The sequence below is a fragment of the Trachypithecus francoisi genome, unplaced genomic scaffold (genome assembly GCF_009764315.1).
Source record: "Trachypithecus francoisi isolate TF-2019V2 unplaced genomic scaffold, Tfra_2.0 Lachesis_group1, whole genome shotgun sequence".
NCBI lineage: Eukaryota > Metazoa > Chordata > Mammalia > Primates > Cercopithecidae > Trachypithecus > Trachypithecus francoisi.
In genome coordinates this window covers 113,616,470-113,640,037 of record NW_022681454.1, presented here as the reverse complement: position 1 = coordinate 113,640,037, position 23,568 = coordinate 113,616,470, and the positions used below count along the sequence as shown (strand labels likewise).

Sequence of the window (23,568 nt, the reverse complement as noted above, 5' to 3'; positions counted from 1 at the left end):
ATGTGACTGTGCTGAGCTTTGAAGCTCCCAGAACAGCAGTCCTCCTGCCCTGCCTTCTTCTCCCCAGGCAATGTGACTCAGGACGGTCCTTGTTTGCAGCCACCAACCCTGCCCGGAGAGCGGCTGTCTGAACTGACCTTCCTGGATCTCCACCAAGGCCAGGATCAGGCAGAAGGAGATGGAGACACCTCCCGCCTCTGCTTCGTTATCCCAGGGCCAGCGGGCCCGCGCGTGCCCGGAGAGGGGCGGTGGCGCGGGCGGCCTAGGGGCCTCGGTTCGCATCAGAGTCTCCTCTGGGCTACCCACGCAGCCACTGCCCGAGCGATCTGAGTCGCCACCAGCTGTGTCCGCGGAGATCTGGGGAGCGAGATGGGAGGGGTCGCCCGTTCCTCGTCCTCACCGGACACCAGGCACCACGTAGCCTCCGAGAGCCTCCCGGAAGCGGGGTCGCCTTGGGGAGCGGCTGAGGCCGAGGACCCGGGGGAAGGAGGAGCCCACGGACGGCTGCAGCCCCAGGTAATCTCCATGGAGGACCGGGCTGGTCTCCTCGCCCAGAGACCCGAGCCAGGAGCCTTGGACTGAGGACTCCAGGGGTGGCACCTCCACCAGACAAGTTTCTGGCAGCTTGAAATGAGGGAGTCCTGAAACCGACACTCGTTTTAATCAGCCTATCTTTTCCTATTTAAAATTATTTTATTTAGGCAATGAAAAGATAGTCTCTGGGTGACTGTAGTTTTCTAAGTGTAATCCTGAAACTTTTCACTTACTATGTTCGTTTACGTTGTGTACATTTATTAACCTGCTGACGTTTGGGTAATCAGAAAACAGACATTTAACCTATTCTTAATAGAACGTTGCAAGTTCGCTGTTGGTTTTGGAGTGCTGTTTTTCCACTTCTGTTAGCCTCTGTCTTCTCATAGTAACACCAAAACGGGTCCCTAAGTAGTAGTTTTTGCATGTGAGAGTTCTACTTCTGGGATCCTCACCAGGTTAACCACTTTTTGATTGCTAAGATTAATAGGTTATCAAATAACAAGAGGTGCTGCTGCACTAGGGCTGGTACTCCTAACATTTGTGAAACCCCGTGCTAAGTTGATGGGAGTGGATGGATACTGCGATCCTTGTATGACATGTAATATTCCTTAAAACCATCTTAAGTTCTTTTGCCTTTATTCTGGATGTGACTAATCATTTGCACTATACACTAATAATGAATGCCTCATATGTAAATGTATGAACTTTTAAAAGACAAAACTCAACTCTGGCTTTTCTTGTATCTAATTATTATAAGAAATTTAGCATTGGGGCAATGTTTAATTCTATTCTAATTAGGTATAATAAAACCTTTAGTTAAATCACGTTTTAAAAACGCACAGCTTCTTTTTACTCTCATGTATTTTTAAAGCCTTACTTTTGTAAAAAGATCCTTCCCTAAAATTGTCTAAGATTGCAGCCAATTTGTTATGCTAATTTTTCCTTGGCTGGCTGAAAAGCATAACATAAAATGTTTTTATGTCTTCCTAATTTCTAAATACAAATTAGCAGAGTGCATTGAAATGGAAACGTATTTTATTTAATGTAAGAAACCAACACAATGTTTCAGAGTGCATCTTTCCTTCCCTGTTTCTTGAATTATCCCAGTTTTTGAAGTGGGAGTTTTCTTGGTTGTACTGCCTGCAAACTCTCTTCCTACTTGCCTACTAGAGCAGAGTTAATTAGAATGTAACAAATTCACACATTTCTTCTCAGAAAAATGTATACTATGTTGGCTTCTGATATTGTTAAATTACTTTTAGAAATTTTAGATAATGTATTTGACAAGCCCAAATCCAAATATCTTTCAATCATTATAGCTAATTGTATGAAATAATTACTAAATAGTTATTAAGTATTTTAAAGAAATTAATATACTTTAGTTACAAATTAGCATACTCTAGATGGCATTCTTTTTCTTTCCAATGGAATGCCAACTTCAGGCTGATTTTATTTATAAAATAAATACATTTTATGTCTGGGCAAGTTCTGATATTCGAGTAACCAAATAGATAGATACGTTACATTGACAAATGGAGGCTTCCTCTTGCTCGTTTTGCAAAACTGTGCAGTACTTTCCAAAATTTTGTGAAACTTTGCAGAACGTAGTTTTTGTATAAATTTGGTTTTATTATGATATATATACTAAGGTTAATAATTCCAGAAAATAATTGGTGATGCTAGCTTTTGTTAAATACCTTGGCAAAATATGGTGGCAATGTTTCCTTGGTCAACTCTTGAGGAGTAACATTTATAAATATATAGATATGGATATTAAAATATAGTTACATATAATATAATTATATATAATTAATGTATATAAACATACAATTTGTATATATATTTACAAATAGATGGTATATTCTAAAATTATATATAGTGAGTGTATTCTACTCTAAAATTATATATAGTGAGTATATATATAGAGTACATATATAGTGAATATATATAGTGTGTGTGTATACATGTGTGTGTGCGTGTGTGTGTGTGTGTGTATATATATATATATATATATATATATATATATATATACTGAAAATGTGGGAAGCTTCTATAAGATCTAGAAAACAGCCTAAAAAGGACAAATCGAAGAGTAACTTGCCTTAAAGAGAAAGTAGGAAGAGAAACAGAGGTAGAATATTTACTCAAAAAGATAATATACGAAAACTTCTCAAACCTAGAGAAAGGTATCAATATCTAAGTACAAGGTTATATAATAGCAAAAAGATTTAACCCAAAGAAGACTACCTCAAGAAATTTAATAATCAAACTCCCAAAGGTCAAAGATAAAGAAATAATAATAAAAGCTACTGGAGAAAAGAAAGTAACATACAATGGAACTCCAATACATCTAATTGCTGACTTTTCAGTGAAAATCTTATGAACCAGGAGAGAGTCGCATGACATATTTAAAGTGCTGGAAAAAAAAAAAAAAAAAACACAATTATGCTAGAAAAGTACATCCATCAAAATTATTCTTCAAGTATGAAGATGAAATAAAGACTTTTCCCAGTCAAACAAAAGTGAATGATGTTGTCAACTCTAGACTATTCCTACAAGAAATGCTGAAGGGAATTTTTCAATATGAAAGAAAATGACATTAATGAGCAAGAGGAAAACATCTGAAGGTACAAAGTTCATTGGTAGTAGTAAGCACACAAATAAGCAGAATATTACACCATTGTCATTGTGGGGTATAAACTACACTTAAGCAGAAAAACTAAATGCTGAAACAATAAAAAATAATAACTACAACAACTACTCAAGACAGTACAATAAGACATAAACAGAAACAAAACAAGTTAAAAAATGATGGATTAAAGTATAGAGTTTTTATTAGTTTTCCTGATTTTTGTTTGTTTGTTTGTGTTATATGCAGTGTTAAAGCATTATGAGCTTAAAATAATGAATTATAAGACCATATTTGCAAGACAGTATTTGGTAATCTTAAATTTAAAAAAAGTTCAATAGATACACAAAATTGAAAAGAGAGAAATTCAGTTATTCTACCAGAGAATATGACCTTCAGAAAAAGAATACAAGAAGGAAAGAAAGAAGGAAGAGAAAACCACAAAGCAGCCAGAAAACAAATACCAAAATGGCAGGAGTAAGTTCTTACTTATAAATAATAACACTGAATGTAAATGAACTAAACTCACCAATAGAAAGACATAGACTGGCTGACTGAATGAATAATTTTTAAAAAGATGCAATGATCTGTTGCTTACAATAAATACTACATTTATAAAGGCACAAATCGACTGAAAATAAAGTGATGGAAAAAGATACCCCATTCCACTTGAAACCAAAAGAAAAAAAAAGCAGGAATAGCTATACTTATCACAAGTGAAATAAATTTCAAGACAAAACTGTAGGAAGAGACAAAGAAGGCCATTATATAAAAATAAAGGGTTCGATTCCTCAAAAAGATATGTAATTGTAAATATATATACACATAATACTGGAGGATACAGATGTAAAGGAAATATTATATAAGCTAATGAGGGAGAGAGATCAAAATACAATAATAGCTGGAGACTTGAACACCCCACTTTCAGCATTAGACAGATCATCCAGACAGAAAATCAACAATCAAACATTAGACTTAATCTGCATTATGGAACAAACAACCTTAAAAATATTTACAGAAAATTTCATGCAATGTCTGCAGAATACATATTTCTCTCTTCACCACATGGGTCATTGTCAAAGATAGACTATATATGAGATCACAAAGCATTCAAAAAATTGAAATGGTATCAAGCATCTTCTCTGATCACAATGGAATAAAACTAGAAATCAATAACAAGAGGAATTTTGGAAACTATATTTATGCATGCTGTATTAGTCCATTCCCACACTGCAATAAAGACATACCTGAGCCTGGGTAATTTATAAAGAAAAGAGGTTTAATCAGCTCAGGTTCTGTGGGCTGTACAGGCTCTTGCTTCTGGGGAGGCCTCAGGAAACACATGATTATTGTGGAAGGTGAAGAAGGAACAAACATGGTCTTCACAGGGCAAGAGCAGGAGGAAGAGAGAGAAGGGGGAGTTACTACACACTTCCGAACCACCAGATTTCATGAGAATTCTCTCACCAGAACAGCGAGGGGGAGGTTTGCCCCTAAGATTCAATCACCTCCCACCAGGCCCCTCCTCAAACATTGGGAATTACAACTCAAGATGAGATTTGAGTGTGGACGTGGAGACAAACCATATTATTCTGCCACAGACCTTCCCAAGTCTCACGTCCTTCTCACATTTGAAAACACAATCATACCTTTGCAACAATTCTCCAGAGCGTAACTCATTGCAGCATTAACTCCAAGTCCAAGTTCAAAGTCTCATCTGAGACAAGCAAGTCCCTTCCGCCTATGAGTCTGCTAAATAAAAAAAACAAGTTAGTTACTTCTATGACACAATGAGGGTACAGGTATTGGGTAAATATTCCCATTCAAAAATGAAGAAATTGGCCAAAAACAAAGGTGCTACAGGCCCCATGCAAGTCCAGAACCCAGCAGGGTAGGCATTAAATCTTATTCCAATATAATCTTCTTTGACTCCATGTCTTACATTCAGATCATGCTGATGCAAGAGTGGGATCCCAAAGCCTCGGGCACCTCCACCCTTGTGGCTCTGCAGGGTGCAGTCCCCACAGCTTCTCTCATGGGCTAGCATTGAGTGTCTCTGGCTTTTTCAGGTACACAGTGCAAGCTGTTGGTGGATCTACCTTTCTGGGGTCTGGAGGATGGTGGCCCTCTTCTCACAGCTCCATTATGCAGAGCCTCAGTGAGGACTCTGTATGGAAGCTCCAACCCCACATTTTCCCTCTGCACTCCTCTAATAGAGGTTCTCCATGAGAGCTCTGCCTCTGCAGCAGGCTTCTGCCTGAGCATCGAGGCATTTCCATATATTCTTTGAAATCTATGTGGAAGCTTCTCATATGGTTTGATTCTGTGTCCCCACCCAAATCTCATGTTGAATTGTGATTCCACAAGTTGGAGGTGGGGACTGGTGGGAGGTGATTGGATCATGGGAGTGGTTTCTAATGGCTTAGTACCATGCTTCTAGTGCTGTCTTGGGATAGAGTTCTTACATGATCTGGTTGTTTAAAAGTGTGTGGCACTTCCCGCTTTGCTCTCTCTCTCTCTATCCTGCTCAAGTCATGCAGGATGCGCTGGTTTCCACTTAATCTCCCACAATAATTGTAAGTTTCCTGAGGCCTCCCTCAGCCATGTTTCTTGTATAGCTTGCAGAACCATGAGCCAATGAAACATCTTTTCTTTATAAGTTACCCAGTCTCAGGCATTTATTTATAGTTATGTGAGAATTTATAAGTTACCCAGTCTCAGACATTTATTTATAGCTATGTGAGAATAGAATAATAGAAATCCCAAGCCTCAACTCTTGCCCCCTGAACATCTGTAGGCTTAACACCGTGTGGCAGCACTGATGACTTCTGGCTTGCACCATCCGGAGTAGTGGCCTGAGATGTATCTGGGGTCTTTTTATCCATGACTGGAGCTGGAGCTGGAGATGGAGCAGTTGGGACACAGGGCACCATGTTCTGAAGCTGCACAGGATAATGGGGCCCTGCTCCTGGCCCATAAAGCCAGTCTTCCCTCTTAGGTTCGGAGGCCTGTAGTAGGAGGAGCTGCCAGGAAGATCTCTGAAATGCCTTGGAGGCATTTTTTCAATTGTCTCGGATGTTATCATTTGGCTCCTCTTTACTTATGCAACTTTCTCCAGCTGAATTTTATTTCTCCCTAGAAAATGGGTTTTTCTTTTCTACCATATGGCTACACTCCAAATTTTCCAAACTTTTATGTTCTACTTCTTTTTTACATATAAGCTCCAGTTTCAGATAATCTTTACATGCACACACATGAGTTTACATACACTGTTAGAAGCAGCCAGGCCACAACTTGAATCCTCTGCTGCTTAGAAGTTTCTTCTGCCAGATACTCTCAATCATCTCTCTCAAATTAAAAGTTCTACAGAGGTCTTGATGAGGGGCACAATGCTGCCAGTCTCTTTGCTAAAGCACAGCAAGAGTGACCTTTACTCCAGTTCCCAATAAGTTTCTCATATCCAGATGAAACCTCCTCAGCCTGGACTTTACTGTTCATATCACTAGTAGCATTTTGGTCGCAACAATTTAACAAGTCTATAGGAAGTTCCAAACTTTCCATCATCCTTCTGTCTTCTTCTGAGCTCTCCATACTGTTCCAACCTCTGCCCAGCTCCAAAATCACTTCCACATTTTCAGATATCTTTATAGCAATGCCTCACTTCTCCGGTACCAATTTTCTGTATTAGTTCATTCTCACACTGCTATACAGATATACCTGTGACTGGGTAGTTTATGAAGAAAATACATTTAATTGGCTCATGGTTCAGTGGGCTCTGCAGGCTTCTGCTTCTGGGGAGGCCTCAGGAAACTTACAGTCATGGGGTAGGGTGAAGAGGAAGCAGGCATGGTTTTCATATGGCCAGAGCAGGAATAAGAGAGAGAAGGTGAAGGTGTCACACACTTTCAAACAACCAGATCTTGTGAGAACTCTATCACAAGGACAGCAAGGGAGACGTTTGCCCACATGATTCAATCACCATCCCCACCTGGCCTCTCCTTCAACACTGGGAATTACAATTCAACATGAGATTTGGGTAGAGACACAGAGCCAAACCATATCACATGAAAATTAAGCAATATACTCCTGAATAACCCATGAATTAATAAATAAACTAAGGAGGAAATTGAAAACTTTCTCAAAACAAATGGTAATGGAAACACAACATATCTAAAAGTCTGGGATAAAGTAAAACAGTACTAAGAGGGAAGTTTATAGCTATGAGTGTCTACATCAAAAAATAAGAAAAATTCAAATAAACAACCTAATAATGAATCTTGAATAACAGGAAAAGTAAGCGCAAAGCAAAACCAAATTTAGTAGAAAAAAAAAAGAAGTAAAGATCAGAGCAGAAATAAATTAAATTGAAATGAAGAAAACAATGCAAAATATCAGTGTAACCAAAAGTTGAAATTTAGAAAAGTTAAAATTGACTAACCCAGACTAATTAACAAAAAAAGAGAGAATGTCCAATAAATAAAATCAGAGATTAAAAACAGGAGGCATTAAAACTGATACTGCAGAAATTCAAATGATCACTAGTGGCTTCTTATAAGAAACTATATGCCTATCAATTGAAGTATCTAGAGGAAATGAGTTAATTTGTAGACACATAAAACCTACCAAGATTGAAACAGGAAGAAATACAAAATCTGGAGAAACCAATAGCAAGTAATGAGATTGAAGCCATAATAAAGTCTTCCAATAAATAAAAGCCTAGGACTTGATGGCATCACTGCTGAAATCTACCAATCCTAATCATACAATTTTGAAAGGTAGAGGAGGTGGGAATAATTCCAAACTCATTCTGTGAGGCTAGTATTGTCCTGATACCAAAACCAGACAAAGACACATTTAAAAAAAAAAAGAAAACTACAGTCCAGTATCTCTGATGAATATGGATGCAAAAACACTCAAGAAAATGCTAGCAAATCAAATTCAAGAACACAGTAAAATATATTCATCCTGATGAAGTGGGATTTATCCCAGGCATGCAAGTGTGGTTCCAAGTACACAAATCTATCAGTATGATACATCATGTCAACAGAATGAAGGACAAAGCTATACAGTCATTTCAATTGATGCTGAAAAAGCCTATGATAAAATTCAGCATCCTTCAGGACAAAAACCTTCAGAAAACTGAGTACAAAAGGAGCATACCTTAATATAATAAAAGGCATATACGATAGATCCTCAGCTAGTATCATACTGAATGAGGATAAACTGAAATTATTTTCTCTAATATCTGGAAGAAAAAAGGATGCCTGCTTTTACCACCATTATTCAACATGTTGCTGTAAGTCCTAGCCACAACAATAAAAAAGGAAAGATATAAAGGGAATCCAAATTGTAAAGGAAGAAATCAATTTATCCTTGTTTGCAGAGGATATGGGCTTATATTTGGAAAAACCTAAAGATTCCACCAAAAAAGTATTATTACTGATAAACAAATTCAGTAAAGTTGAAGGATACAAAATCAACATATAAATAGTATTAGCATTTCTATATGCCATCAGTGAACACCCTAAAAAGAAATTTTAAAAGTAATCCCACTTAAACAGCAAGAAATAAAGTTAAACACTTACCAATTCCACTCTCCATGTGAATAGAAAAAATAAAATAAAATGCATGTGGAACCACAAAAAACCCAGAATAAACAAAGCCATCTTGAGCAAAAAGCAAGAAACTGGAGGAATCACATTACCTGACTTCAAATTATCCTACCAATATAGCATAGGAGTGACATAAAAACAGACATGTGGAGTAATGGAACAGAATAGCAAACCCAGAAAGAAATCCACGCATCTATAGCAAATAATTTTTGACAAGTTGCCAAGAATATACATTGGGGAAAAGACAGTTTCTTCAATAACTGGTCCTGGGAAAATGATATTCATATGCAGAATTATGTTACTAAACACTTATCTCTCACCATATAGAAAAATCAAATCAAAGTGGATTTGAGACAAAGAAGGAATTTGTGTCCAAAGGTTCGGTTTATAGTTTGATGATCTTAAAATTTACAGCAGTGACCAATATAAAACTCTGTGTGACCTGTAAACCTAGGCAAAAATGTATGTAGAAAATTTTGAAAACGATTTTGTTTTTATTTTATCAACAAATTTCAAACCAGCTTATTTATCAAAGATTTACTTAAATCACATAATTAAAAGGTTTTTGCGTTAATTACTATATAGTTTATATAACTGTTCATTTATGTATGCCAATCTAAATATAATTTCTTAGGGATTTCTGGGCAACTACACTAGGTTATACCATGTAAACAAAACATACATATTTAAAGACCTAAACACATATACAAACACAGAAATAAAGATCTTATAGCTTTCATTTCAAAATTTAAGTCACAAGACAATAAAACAAAGTAGACAAGCTCACTGGTTTATAAAAGACAGTTGGATCCAAATTATATTTCTGACAACATAAGACCTGTTCAGATGGCTAGATTTTATTTGCTCCTATAGGTGATCTAATGAAAGCTGCAGATCACAATTTTTGAGTAAAGCAGTCTGGTTTTTAAAATTTTTCTTTTATCCCTTTTCTGTCCTTTTTCTCATTTTTCAATGACTTTGAGGTTAAATTTTCAAATTTTTACATTTTTGCTAGGACTGGCTGAAATGTATAAGAAAAATATCCCCAAGTGTCTTTGAATTTTTTCAGTAACAAATCTTTCTTTTGTTTACTCATCTGCTTTGTTAGACTAGTCAGTGTCAGTAAGGGAAGCATTTTAGTAGTGCTTTTATTTTTAAAAGGAAGAGTGTATCCAAAGGCTTTTATTTTTATTTTTTTGGCTTTATCTGGACCCTGCATTGCTGACAAAGCAATTCTTATGCCAGACAGGAATACCTTATAGTCTTTATCTCAGACCAGGAGTGTGATCTGTTGGGTCTGAAGCCTACTTGTTTTTTTTTTTTTCTTTCTTTCTTTTTTTAAATATCAATTCTTTAGTTAACTATTCTATTAGCCTAAGCAATCATCATTCAGGAAAACCTAAATTTACTTTTCCAGAGGTGTCCAGGTTGTTGTTTCTCATGGAGTTGTTATAATTTGTAAAATCATTAATTTGAAAACTCCTTAAGACATTTTTTTCTTCATTTGGTTGAAATGCCGTAAGAAAGACTTCTAAGTGACTTTCAAAATTAGCAATAGTACCTTATCTTAATAAAAGCAAAAAAAGAAAAAAAGGCAAAATATTCAGCGTAAGCAGGAAAAATAGTACAAAATATACAGAGAATTTAAAAGACCCTTCGTGTTAACTCTATAGTTGGTTGCAGTTTCTAACTGATAGAAGAAAAACAAGCTGGGAAAGTTCTAATAATCATCATCATGGATCACAGATTTTAAAACCTGCACAAGAAAGCTATGTACCTGACTGGGGTCCCAGAAAACTTAGCATGCCTTAGTGTTTAAGAATCCCATTTTTTTTTTATCTTATTAATCTCTCAAGAGCAAAGAAAGTCTTGCATCAATAAGTTCTGTTAGAGAGCTTGAAACTGGGTTTTAGTTGGAGCAATTGCGCTAGTGGCTTTTAATTTTCCATCTCAAATTCATCATTTGGAATATTTATTTTTGCTCTCAGAAGATGTTCAGAAACAAGCAAGGAAAACAAGAAGAGCTAAATTATTTACAAATGCACATGACCAAACCAAAATGAAACCAAAATCAGAGTACTAACAAATATGCTAATGCAAACATGTAGATTGAACAAAATGTTAAACCAAGCATGCAGACACAAAAGTAAATTGACCAGAAAAGTCCTGCTTCAGAGACAGAATGTAAATTCTCTAAACACCAGAGTACTCAAGGTAGAAAGATACTTGTCTTTATGATAACAGTTTGGTCCTCCCCCAAAACATTTATAGTTCCAGAAGAGATGCCACATCTTTCATTTTGGGTGGCCTTATAACAAAATCAGATCCCAAATAAAATCCAAAATAAATTGAGAAAACTAAGAGAGGGGGTACAAGAATCTGAGATTCACCAGGACAGTAAATGTGATCCGCAGTAATAGAAGGCCCAAAAAGCTTAGTAGGTACCACACACAATCCCAGGGGCCACCAATCCAACTGAGGGGAGCTCACTTTGCTTCCATTTCTGGCAACAATATAATAAATAGATAGGAAGCTTTCTACGAACAGTAATATTTAACTGAGAATAGGCGTTGCATTGGGACATGAGTACTATAGAAACTATGTGCATATTTCAGGAGGCAAAGGAAGATAAAGGTTTTTAAAGAAAAAAATGAGGAGGGTTACATAACTGTTTGAGATAATTATTTTGGCTACAAAGACAAATGTTGGGGTGGCACCAGTCAGAGGATAGACAGGCAATTGCTGGGCAGAGGTCCTCATGGAAAGGTGTGTGTGTTTAAGATTGTGATGGCTTTTGTCCAAATTTGTGGAATTTGGCATAGTCTTATGTGATAGTTCTTGCTTTCAAGCATTTGTGCATGAGAACCCTTCCTTTATGGCCTTCCCTACCTTTATTTGTCAGGGTTTTTAACTCAGGTGACTCCATTTTGATTCTGACAATTTTCACAGCATGTGTAGTGATCTGGATCCTTAGAAAAGCAGAAATCGAAATGGGATCAAATTGTTTAGGAAATTTATTAGGAGAAAGACCAGTGAGAGGCAATTAAGAAAGGGGAATAAGAAAGGATGAGAGAGCCATCAAATTGCCATGCATATCTAACCCAGACCTGCAGTGTAATCATAAGAAAAGATCATCAAGATTTTGAGAATACTCAAGGGGACTGTTTTAGTTCATTTTCACTCTTCTATAAAGAAATAGCAAAGACTGGGTAATTTATAAAGGAAAGAGGTTATTTGACCCACAGTTCTGCCTGACTGGGGAGGCCTCTGGAAACACAATCATGGGGAACGGCAAAGGGGAAGCAAGTCATGTCTTACATGGCAGCAGGCAAGAGAAGAGGGGGAAACCGTCATTTGTAAAACCATCAGATCTCATGAGAACTCACTGTCCTGAGAACAGCAGGGAGGAAACCCCCTTCATGATCCAATTACCTTTCACCAGGTCTCGCCCATCACACGGGGGGATTACAATTTAGATTATAACTCGAGATGAGATTTGGGTGGGGACGTGGCCAAACTATATCAGAGAATTTAAGTCAGACTCTTTTCAGAAATCTGAATCTCTCAGAAACACCAAGCATTACTTTCCCTGCCATGTTTAGTCATTGACTGGCAGCAGCCTGTGACTGCTACAAAATATGGTGATGCATTTCAGAGCTCAGCAGCTAGACTGTCAGTCAATGATATTCCCTACAATTAGAGATTTGAGAGATATATTCTCATGGCCATCAAAGAAGATGATTAAGAAATATGTGATAACATAGGGATTTGTTAATATGAAAAATGCAAGATTCTAATATACTTCACCTTAAGAAGTTCCAAATTTCTTACCTGTTCGAAACTTCGGTTAATTTTCAAAAGTCTGAAACTTGAAAGAGATTCTATATTATAGAATAAAGGGATATTCCATAAAATTTTAACTGTTTCTGATAATTAAAAAAAAATACATTCAAAATAGTATTTTACACAATACCGTACTTTACTCCAAAAAAAAACCCATATCTAAAAACATTTTATTTGCTCTCATCACACATCAGGTTTTATGATGGACTTCTAGGAATTATTTTTGATGGAAACTTAATTTTTGGTTGGAAATAAAGCATCTTCATAGATGCTATCTTCTCCCTCTGAGGTAAAAACCCAACATTGTCCATGGGTTTATTGCTGTGGACATCAGTGATTTTTGAAGGGACGGAAAAAGCAATGATGATCACCAATGATAATAATGTACTAATTTATACATTATTAAAAACAAAGCAGTATTGCGGCATTGAGCATGTTATAATTCTAAAATTCTTCTCTATGTGGATCTATAGTAACAACATGAATGCTATTTATTAAAGATCTATTTGAGGAAGTTATCTTTAAAGTATATTATTTACCTAGTAAGGTTAAATATGAAATATAGGTAAGTGATTTAATGACAATTGTATTTTAATTATAATAGTTATTTAACCTGTTAGATTTTTGGAAAACAAAATATACCATTTATTTTATGTCATATTATTTTAGAACTCTAAAATGAGCTCAAGTAGAGAGATATATACGCACACATACACCTAAACTCGGCATTTATACACGTACATATGTGAAGATTGAAAATGACTTTCCAAATTCATGAAACACTGTATGGCAACACCTATGAAGACCATAGTGCTGTATGTAAATTACATTGTATTTCTCATCATGTAAAATTGTTGAATGTAAAGAAAACAATTATTTGAAGATGTTTAATACTTTGAACATATTATCTTGCAAAACAACTGGTGTCCTATTATTAGCAAAATATAAATTAAATGTTACCTACAGTTACTGGCTAACATTTTCTTTTTAACATTCATACTGCTTACTCACAAATGAAAGCAACAATTTTTTATTCCTAATCCTTGTTCTGGGATAAAGATTGTCAGTTTGGCAGAGTATTTAGGACCAAATCAGAGAGCAAAATTACATCTTGCTAATCATGCACTTTATTTTTATTTAATTATTAGATATCTTTCAAATATGTGTGATATTAATGTTAAATAAGTTTTGTTAAATATACTAAGAATACATTTCAGGTTACCAGATTTGTGTGTAGATACTGAAAAAAGCACTCCATATACTCTCAATAGTTTAGTTTCTCTCCTTTAACATAATAGAAAATAATTAATAAAGAAGTTATATTTGTTTTCTTTGAAATCCATTGTTATATATGCAGTTGAACTAAAGGTTCAAAAACTTGAAAAATATAGAATAGATATAATTTTCTGTCCAATATTTTCATTTCAATATTTTACTAGCAACTTTTCAAATTTTTATATATATGCTAGCAATTACTGCAGTTTTAGAGAAGGTAACTTGTGCATTAGTGAGTTTTTATGCAAACTCAATTATGAGTCCAATCTTATTCAAAGGAGACAATGCTTATGGGGCTCTGGAAGTGAAGCAATTTCCTAAGAGTGTGCAATGTAAAAAAACTACAAAACATATTTAGGAGGAATTTAATATGTGTAAAATACTTTAACACCTGCTCATGATTCTCTAAAAATATATTTTCTAAATAGCATAAAGACTGAAAAATTATGTTCTGAACAGTTTGATGTTTAAATCTATTTTGAAATTGCACATTTGATTGTATCTCAGAAAACTAGTTCTGTGAAAAAAGAGTTTCTGGTTGAAATTCTCATAGTCCTGAGCCCCACATATTCATGTGTTCAGCACTTCTTACAGCCATTCCATGTGTGAGGCACAGAGGCGATTAACAGTTTGCAATAATTAGTAAGAGATGATTCCAGTCTTAAAGTGCTTACGTCTTTAAAGGGAGATATATTTACAGATGAATAGATGGAAATGGATAAATAAATAAATAAGTTGGATGCTAAATGTGTCTCTTTAGTTTTATTTAAGCACAAATTATGTCTGAAGAAGGCAATGCTGTGTGCAGTTCTTGCTCTGTTCTGGAAACTGTGCATCAGTGATAGAGATGAGTGTTAAGTTTAGCCAAAAGATGCCTCCTTAATATTTTAATTTTTGCCTACAGGTTTCTCCATAACACAGTGAACTGTAATCTTACTGGATGTGTAAACAGAATGTAACCTGCTCTTATAACAAGCAGCCAAGTATCAGCCAATCACAGAACAGGAGTTTCAGGCAATCACAGGTGACCAACTGTTCAAATCCATGTTCAAAGAGGGCAAATGCTGGGGAGCTATAACCAACCCAGCTGTTTCTGTACATCACTTGTTTCTTTTTTTCTTTCTTTCTTTCTTTTTTTCTTTTTTTAAAGAAAGGGTCTTTTCTTGCTCTGTCACCTATGTTGGAGTGCAGTGTTGAGATCACAGCCCATTGCAGCCTCCACCTCTTGGGCTCAGGTGATCCTCCCATCTCAGCCTCCCAAGTAGCTAGGACTAAAGGCATGTGCCACCTCTTCCAGCTAATTTTATAAACATATATATATATATATTTTTAGAGACAGGGTTTTGCTATATTACCCATGCTGCTCTTGAACTCCAGGCGTCAAGCGATCCTTTCGTCTCGGCCTCCCAAACTGCTGGGATTATAGCCATGAGGTACTGCACCCAGTCATTTTGGTTTTGTTTACATCACCTTTCTTTTTCTGTCCATAAATGTTAGCTGACTGTGTGGCATCCTCAGGGAGTTGCTCTGAACCTATTCTGGTTCATAGGACTGCCTGGTTCTCGAATTGTCCTTTGCTCAATTAAACACTGATAAATTTAATTTTTCTAAAGTTTATCTTTTAGCATTAAGAATCTGTTACAGAAATTCAAACAAAGATAATAACTTTTGAAACTAAAATAGGAATATTAAGTATGAAGGAGGAATAAAAATTGGTGGTAACATTAGAAGAACATGTTAGCAATTGTGTGTATAATATTTTCAATAAAGTCTCTAACTCTATTTTCGATGTTTGACAGACAGCTTTTAAGCTTTACCCCATCTCTTCTCCTTGTGTCTTATAACTGGGAAACTGATAAGGAAGCCCAAATATTCCTCTTTCGTACCTGAAAGAGAGTCAAAACATTCATGCTCCTGCCTGCGCAGGGAAATCCTCACCCCAGTCTATCCCTAAACACAGTAAAAGTCCCAAACCAGTCTGATTTCCTTACCCTCTTAAACTGTATTGGAAGGCTTGCCCCTGTCTCCCCAAGAGACCTGTTATAACAGTAATAAAGCTTTTATACTTTCTTGGTGTGTATATGTGATATTATCCATCTCTACATATAAATCATATTTTGGAGGTGGGTTTCTCCTGTCTTTATGAAGTAACCTGGCCACAACAACGTTGAGTAAAATAATGTAATCAATAACTACTTCCAGGTTTTTAGCACAAGTGGAAAGGTGTTGGCATTATCCCTGCCCCCAGAAACAAACAAACATAGTTTTTCTACTTTTTACTTATAGGAAACTCTTCTGAAAGTCAGAGAATTAGACTCTCTATTCTTTCCACTTCTTTTACATTGAACTTCTTAATCTTTATCAACCCACTGCCTATATTTTTTTTAATCTGAAATATGTAGAATCAGCTTTTCAAAAATAAACTTGTGTATAGAAGTTACCAGTTGATTGAAACATTGAACTTTGATCTAATCAATCATAATCCTTTCTATTTTTCATCTGGAGTTGTATGATCTCTGTGACACTAGAACAATCTGTATTAAAGCTATTAATTTATTATGTGAACAAAATGTGCTGGAGTTCAACTGACAACACAAACTGCTTGCTACTCAGAGTAAATGAAGAGAAAGGTATTGACAATAAACTTTTTAAAAGTGGAATTAGTGGACTAGTTGCTGTCATGAGGAAGATGGCACATCTATTCTTCCTGAATTGGATTTAAAATGTCCTGGAAAAAATCTTGCAGAAATGTTGTATAACTTTTTTATTTAAAATAATGTGGCAAAATTTTGAAGAGAAGTCATCATAATAAACAAGTATATTGTACTGGTTTTGAGAAAATATTTTACAATATAACTAAAGACTTTTGGTCTATTTAATAATCTGCTTTGGGTGCATAATAAGGGTTACCCGGGAGAGAAAAACACATTTATCAGATCTGGTATATTTTTTCGTCTTTATAATTTTTTAGAGCAGCTTTAAGTTCAGAGCAATATTAAGAGGAACCTCCAGAGATTGCCATATTGCTCCTGCCTCCATTTGTGCCTAGACTCCCACACTGTCATCATCTCCCATTTGAGTGGTACATGTTACACTTCATGAACCTTCACTAAAAAATCATAATCATCCAAAGTCCGGAGTTTACATTAGAAGTCTTTCTTGTTGTTGTACATTTTATGGGTTCAGGCAAGTGTAAATAATATGTATCCACCATTACAGTATCATACAGAGTAGTTTTACTTCCCTAAAAATCCTCTGTGCTGTGCCTATTTATTTCTCGTCTCCCCGCACCTCTGCCTCCATAGCCTGGAAATCACTGATCTTTGTTACTGTCCCCTTGGTGTTTCCATTTCCAAAATATAATGCAGTTGGAATCGTATACTACTTAGCTTTTTCAGATTGGTTTATTTCACTTACTGATATGTATTTAAGGTTCTTTAATGTCTTTTCATAGTTTGAGAGTGTATTAATTTTAAATGCTGCATAATATTCCATTATCTGAAAGTATAGCATTTTCTTTATCCATTCATCTACTAAAAAAAAATATTGGTTGCTTCAAGGTTTTGTTAACGATGAATAAAATTGTAATAAACATCCACGTGCATGTTGTTGGTTGGCCATAAGTGTTTAACTCCTTTGAGTTTATATTAAGGAGAATTCTGAATCTTATGGTTACAGTACATTTAATTTCATAAGAAACTATCAATCTGTCTTCCGAACAGGCTGTATTATTTTGCATTCCCATCAGCAATGAATGTTATTTTTCAGGATTTCCACTTATTGCTTATATTACTCATCTGTTCTTGCATGTTGTCTACATTTCTTCTAAATGGGACCAGTATCTATGGGACACCAGTGGCATGAGGCCATTTGCCAACCTTCAGGGTGGTTCCTCTCCTGTAGCTCCACATACTTGCCAACATTTGGTTATGTGACTGTTCTGAAGTTGAGGTGTTCTAAGAGGTGTGTAGTGAGACCTCATTGTTGTTTCAACTTACATTGCCGTGATGATAGGCCCTTTTTTAAATTTAATTGTTTCTTTGTTTTCTTATTGTTGAGATAAGAAGCATTAATTTTATTGACTTTATTTTTCTTTTCAAAGAACCAACTTTTTGTTGCATTATTTTTCTTTATTGATTCTTTATTTTCAATTTCACTGATTTATTATATAATATTAATAGTTAAAGTTTAATATTTCCTTTATTTGCCTTATTTGGATTGAATTGGCCCTTCATTTTCTACTTTCTTAAGATAAAAACTTAGATTATTGATTTTAGATCTTTTTTTCTATTCTAACATATGCATTCAATACTATAACTTTCCCTCTAAGCCCTGCATCCCACAAATATAGATAACCTGTACTTTCATCAGTTCAAAACTATTTTAAAATTTCTCCCAAGATGTCCTCTTTGACCTGTGTGTTATGTAGAAATATGTTGTCTACTCTCCACATAGTTTGGTATTTCCTAAATATCTTTCAGCCAACCCAGTTAACATAGGAGCTAATCAAAGGCATTCTTTATGTCTGTTACTATCCTTTTTATCTCTAACATTTGTTTTGGTTATTTTTTCAGAATTTCCCTTTATCTTCTTACAAGATTCATCTATTATTTAATGCTATCTACCTTTCCTCTAAAAGGAACCAGTCTCTATTGAACACCAGTGACATGAGGCCATTCACCAACCTTGAGGACAGTCCCAGCCCTTAGCAGAGACCCAGGAGGCCCTGTTCTCAATGCTCTGTACTAACAACTTGACACAATGCCAATACAACCTCATGATTAAGAGAAACCAAGGAGGGTTATTTAGTCCACATCAATGCTTTCAAGCCATTCACAGATACAAAATTTATTTTCAATTATGGAGTACCTCTCAAGTGTGAAAGCATTACTAACTGTAACTCCTCAGATTACTCAACTGTGGTAATATAAAGAGGTTCATATTTGACTTTTTAATGCTGACAAGACTAAAACACTGATATTAAAAGTATCTACTACTGGTCAAACATGGTGGCTCATGATCCCAGCATTTTGGGCGGTCAAAGCAGGCAGATCATCTGAGGCCAGGAGTTTGAATCAGCCTTGCCAACACAGTGAAATCCCATCTCTACTAAAACTACAGAAAATTTTCTGGGTGTGGTGGCACACACCTGTAATCTCAGCTACCCGGGAGGCTGAGACAGGAGAATTGCTTGAACCTGGGAGGCAGAAGTTGCGGTGAGCTGAGATCATGCCACTGCACTCCAGCCTAGGCAACACAGGGAGACTCTGTCTAAAAAAAAGAAAAGAATGTCTAGTATGAAACAATGTGTTTTGGAGTTTAAAAAATTTGCAAAATATCAGAGTGACATTTTATTTTTTTAATTAAGAATACAATCTAGCATTTTGCCAATAGTTGCTTCTGAAGAAATATAAAAGGAATGTTTTAATTTATATTTAATCACTTTCAACATGAGAATGTTTTTAAAATTTTTTCCAACCACAAATAAGAGAATTATCTCTTCTACTTTTTGGTAATTTAAATTTCCCAAACCCAGACTTAATGATTGGTAGGTTTAGAAACAATTTGTCATGTTTAATTAAGCTCATCTTTATGGTTCTGATAGTTAGAAGTGCTGCATTAAAGGCAACATTGACTTAAATGAAATAGATTCAATGTCATTGAAAAATATAAAGATATTGGTTATTTCATGTGTATTAGGGGAAAATATATTTAAATTATTTTATTTTGGAAAAATGTTTTACTTATATATGCACATGCATAAGTGAAGAAAATCACATTGCTATGGATAGTTTTGTGGCTGGTTCTGAATGAATACAGGTGGATATCATACATGGGATGATTTTTGAATCATATATTAAGCTTCTTACAATGTGTTGGCAGTTATCTATATACATGATGCTAAAAATACTTCCTCAGTAAAGTTAAGCTATTTTAAATTTTTATACCATAACTGGGATAAAAAAATGAAAAGAAGTTTTGAAAAAATTTAAAAATCAGTAAAAGTGTGTGTGGTATCTGTGTATGTTTGTGTGATGTGTCTATAGGGAGAGAAAGAGAAGCAGGAGTTTATTATTTTGTGTTATTCATTTATTAAAATCTATTTGAATGTGTATTGTGTGCCAAACACACTTCCAGTAGCTGATTATGGGGTTATGGACAACACAGACAAGTCCCTGTCTTGATAAACTTAATATTGCTATAGGGAAAGACAATTAATTTAAAAGAAAATAAATAAGATAACTTCAGATGGGATAGGCACAAAAATAAGTTAGTGAGATACAGAGGGGTACTGTTCATTGGGAGTAGGGCATGGGGGCATGTTGCTTTGAAGAAGCTGGTTAAGGAAAGTCTCCTTGATCTAGAAATTGAGCTGACACTTGCAAGATGGAAATAATTTGTTATGTAAAATTCCAGGATAAGAGAGTTATGTACAAAGGTAAATGAGTTTAAGATAGAACAAGCTTGCTGTAGTCAAGAGAGAGAAAGGTCAGTGTGGGTAGAGAAGAGTAAATGTGAGGAATCTTCAGGTAAGATCAGCCCAGAAAGGCAGGTAGGAATCAAATCATCTCAGGAACATGGAGAGAAGTTTGTCTCTTATTCTAAATTCACTTGAGGGCCATTAAGGGGTCCCTGCCAGGAAAAGAATAGGCCTGATTGTACTGGCTGTCATCTGGAGACTGGACTACAGGAAATAATAGAAGGAAACTCTGTTAGACAGCTACTGCAGTATACTAGCTGTGAAATGATGATGCAGGCAAGTAAGTACAATTAGAAAGGCCAGGTTTGAGATACATTTTGAGAGTGTAGCTGAGAGGACTTGTGGAAGAATTTTATGTGGGGAGAGAAAAAAAAGTGATTTGGTCTGAGTGAAGGGTGGGTGGCAGAGTTGCTGCACCTAGGAAGATAAGACTAGAGGAGGCATTGGAGGGTGAGGTCATTTTTGAAGACATTGAGAAATAAAAATTAAGCTATAAACTTCCAACTAACTGAACAGACTTCTACTTGGCCAAGGAGACCCCAGCAAAACCTGGGAAACTGAGTTCCTAACCATGATGGGAGAGGAGGTCAGACAAACCTCATTATATCCCCTCCTTCACTAACCACTATGAGGCTTTCTTCATTATGAGCCAAACAGAAGCAGCCCTTTCACAGGGCTTCACACTGATCATGTCTATTACTGGCTCATCTTCCCAAGTACAGAACAAAGGCATGGCAAGGTACATCCTTCCCTCACCGCTCTTTGAAACATCTGCTTCCTCTATTCCCTTTTTGCTTCTTCCCATTTAATCTTATTTAAAATGTAGATTTACCAAGCACTAACTAAAGTCTCACAAATATGTTACCATTTCTCTTGCTGCTGCCCAAACCCTCCCTCACCCACCCCACCTTTTTTAAGGAAAATGTATAAATACCAACACCTCCTAAGAAACTTTTGGAAAAACAGCCACAGATGTGACATGCTTTTTTTGTTTTGTTTTGTTTTTTTCTTTTTGTTTTTTCCAGGCATGCCCGGAGGCTAACTCAATAAACTTTGATTGTTTGGGACACCTGCCTCAGTCACTCATTTTGGCTGTCAGCATGGACTCTAGATCAGACCAAGTTGACCTCCCTTCTTCACTATTAACTGCTTTGAGGTAGCTATTTAGCCTCTCTGGTTCTCAGTTTGCTTATGTGTAAAATGAGAACCATAATAGCACCCATATCATAGTTTTGTTCTGAGAGTAAAAGGAGTTAATGCAAGAAAAGTACTTACTACTTGTGTTTGCCTCAGGATGGGTATTAATTATGATTAAGGGAGAAAAATAAGTTTGGGCACATTAAGTATGATAAAAGGGAGAAGAATCAAGTTGAGCATTTTAAGTTTGTGATGCCTTTGAGACATCCTGGTAGAGATGGGAAGACAATTGGATCTACATGTATGGAGTTGAAGGGGAAGTTAGACACTCGTTAGCGTATTAATGTTACTTAAATCCATGGAACTGGACACGATAACCTGAGATTTACTGAAAGAGATTAAAGCTGAGAACAAAACAGAAACAAGGTCAGAATCATTTCCAGGTCAGGGCCTAAATGTTAGCAAATAAATCAGAAATGAACATTAGCAAATGAAACAGAAATGACAGAGACTGAATGAATTCCTTGTCTTACTATTTTTAGTGAAAGCCATGTATTCAGAACTAAGTGCTGAAACAGTGCCATTTGAAGTTCCAGATTACACATTGCCCTTAATTTAGCATTTTACATATATGCTTTCATTTTATTAAAAACATATTGCTTTTGGGGGGAGTAGAGAGAATTCATTACTGTTTCAAGCATAGCACAATATGTGTGTGAAGTCCTTAATATTAATATAATTTTCAATTAATAGTTTAGAGAAAGCATAGTGAACAAAATATATTTTCCATGGTACCAAATGAAGGCCTAATGACTGAGGAATTCAATGATTGTGCTTTAAGATAGACATCTAAATAGACAAACTGAAGCACTGTATTTCCCATCCCTTCCTCCACTAGGGTGATTTTCTTTTGAAAACTGCTGAGTCAAGATACAGGACTATACCTTGCTTTATGCACATAGAATCCTGTCTTTTTCTTATTGCATGTCAGGCAAATGGATGAAGAGTTAATGGAACTTTGGACAGGCAGATTTGTGCTTATATTTTAGGTACGCATTGCAGTGAAACCTTGGTTAGTTTCTTGAACTTTCTGAACCTTAGTCCTGTCAACAACAACAAAAAATAGAGACGATAATAACATACCTCATAGAATGTGGACAATCCTAAAATGTTATGCCCAAATGTTTATTTTATTATGTGTTTTACAAAATATTCTACATTTCATGCAATGTTTTTAACATTGACAAATTGCCATTTTACTATGTATGTAGACTACAGAGAGTCTGTCAATTCACCGTGTTCTTAGAGAATTCATTCTATTTTGAAAAGGGCATATGTAATTCAAGTTTATAAGGATGTCTGCATGTTATCTATAGATATAAAAAATCTGAATTAGAGAAATGTTCTATTTATTTTCTTTATTCTCTCTACATGAAAGTGTGTGTGTGATCACCAGGTTTTTGACATAAGAAAGGAGGGATTGGTTGCAGCTGTAGTAATTTGTTACTTACACTGGCATTCAGAGGCAAAGGCTGTCATGGTCTCATGGTTTTCTGCCCCCAGAGGATGAACTGTGTTAATTAAGTACATTTAAGATAGAAAAACATGAAGCCACTTTGCCTCTGTCCTTGTTGAACCTGTTTCTTTATTCACCAATGCTTGTTACAATTTATTAACCATGAATTATACCTCTGAGTAAATTAAACTTTCTTCCTCCCTGCCATTCTACACTCACCCAATTTACCTGGTATAAAAGTTGCATAAATTTGCAAACAAATCAATTGGCTTTCTGAGCATGCAATTAAGTTATGGAGCAATTTTCTGCAAAACTGAACCCCAGAAGAATACAACAGCCTCTGTGAATCTAGTGCTGAGGTTCATTTTTCAAACCAGTAACACAATATCTGAATCATGTTCAGCACAATGTACCTGTCTTCAAATGCTGTTTACAGTTATGTATGTGTATTAGTTTTTGGTTTTACAGCAATATATTTTTTTCTCTCCTATTTGAATCTCTCTCTTTTTCTCCTCTCCTTCTCTCTTATCTCTTTCTCTCC

At 35.7% G+C, this 23,568-nt stretch overlaps 1 long non-coding RNA gene across 1 annotated transcript in view; it reads left to right on the top strand.

The window, feature by feature from the left end:
• The first annotated feature begins 279 nt into the window (after nucleotides 1–279).
• The window catches only part of LOC117086419, a 30,494-nt gene continuing 7,205 nt past the window's right edge, over nucleotides 280–23,568 (top strand). Inside the window, exon 1 of the long non-coding RNA XR_004438332.1 lies at nucleotides 280–516. This is a non-coding gene — a long non-coding RNA (uncharacterized LOC117086419). The remainder of the gene's footprint in view (nucleotides 517–23,568) is intronic.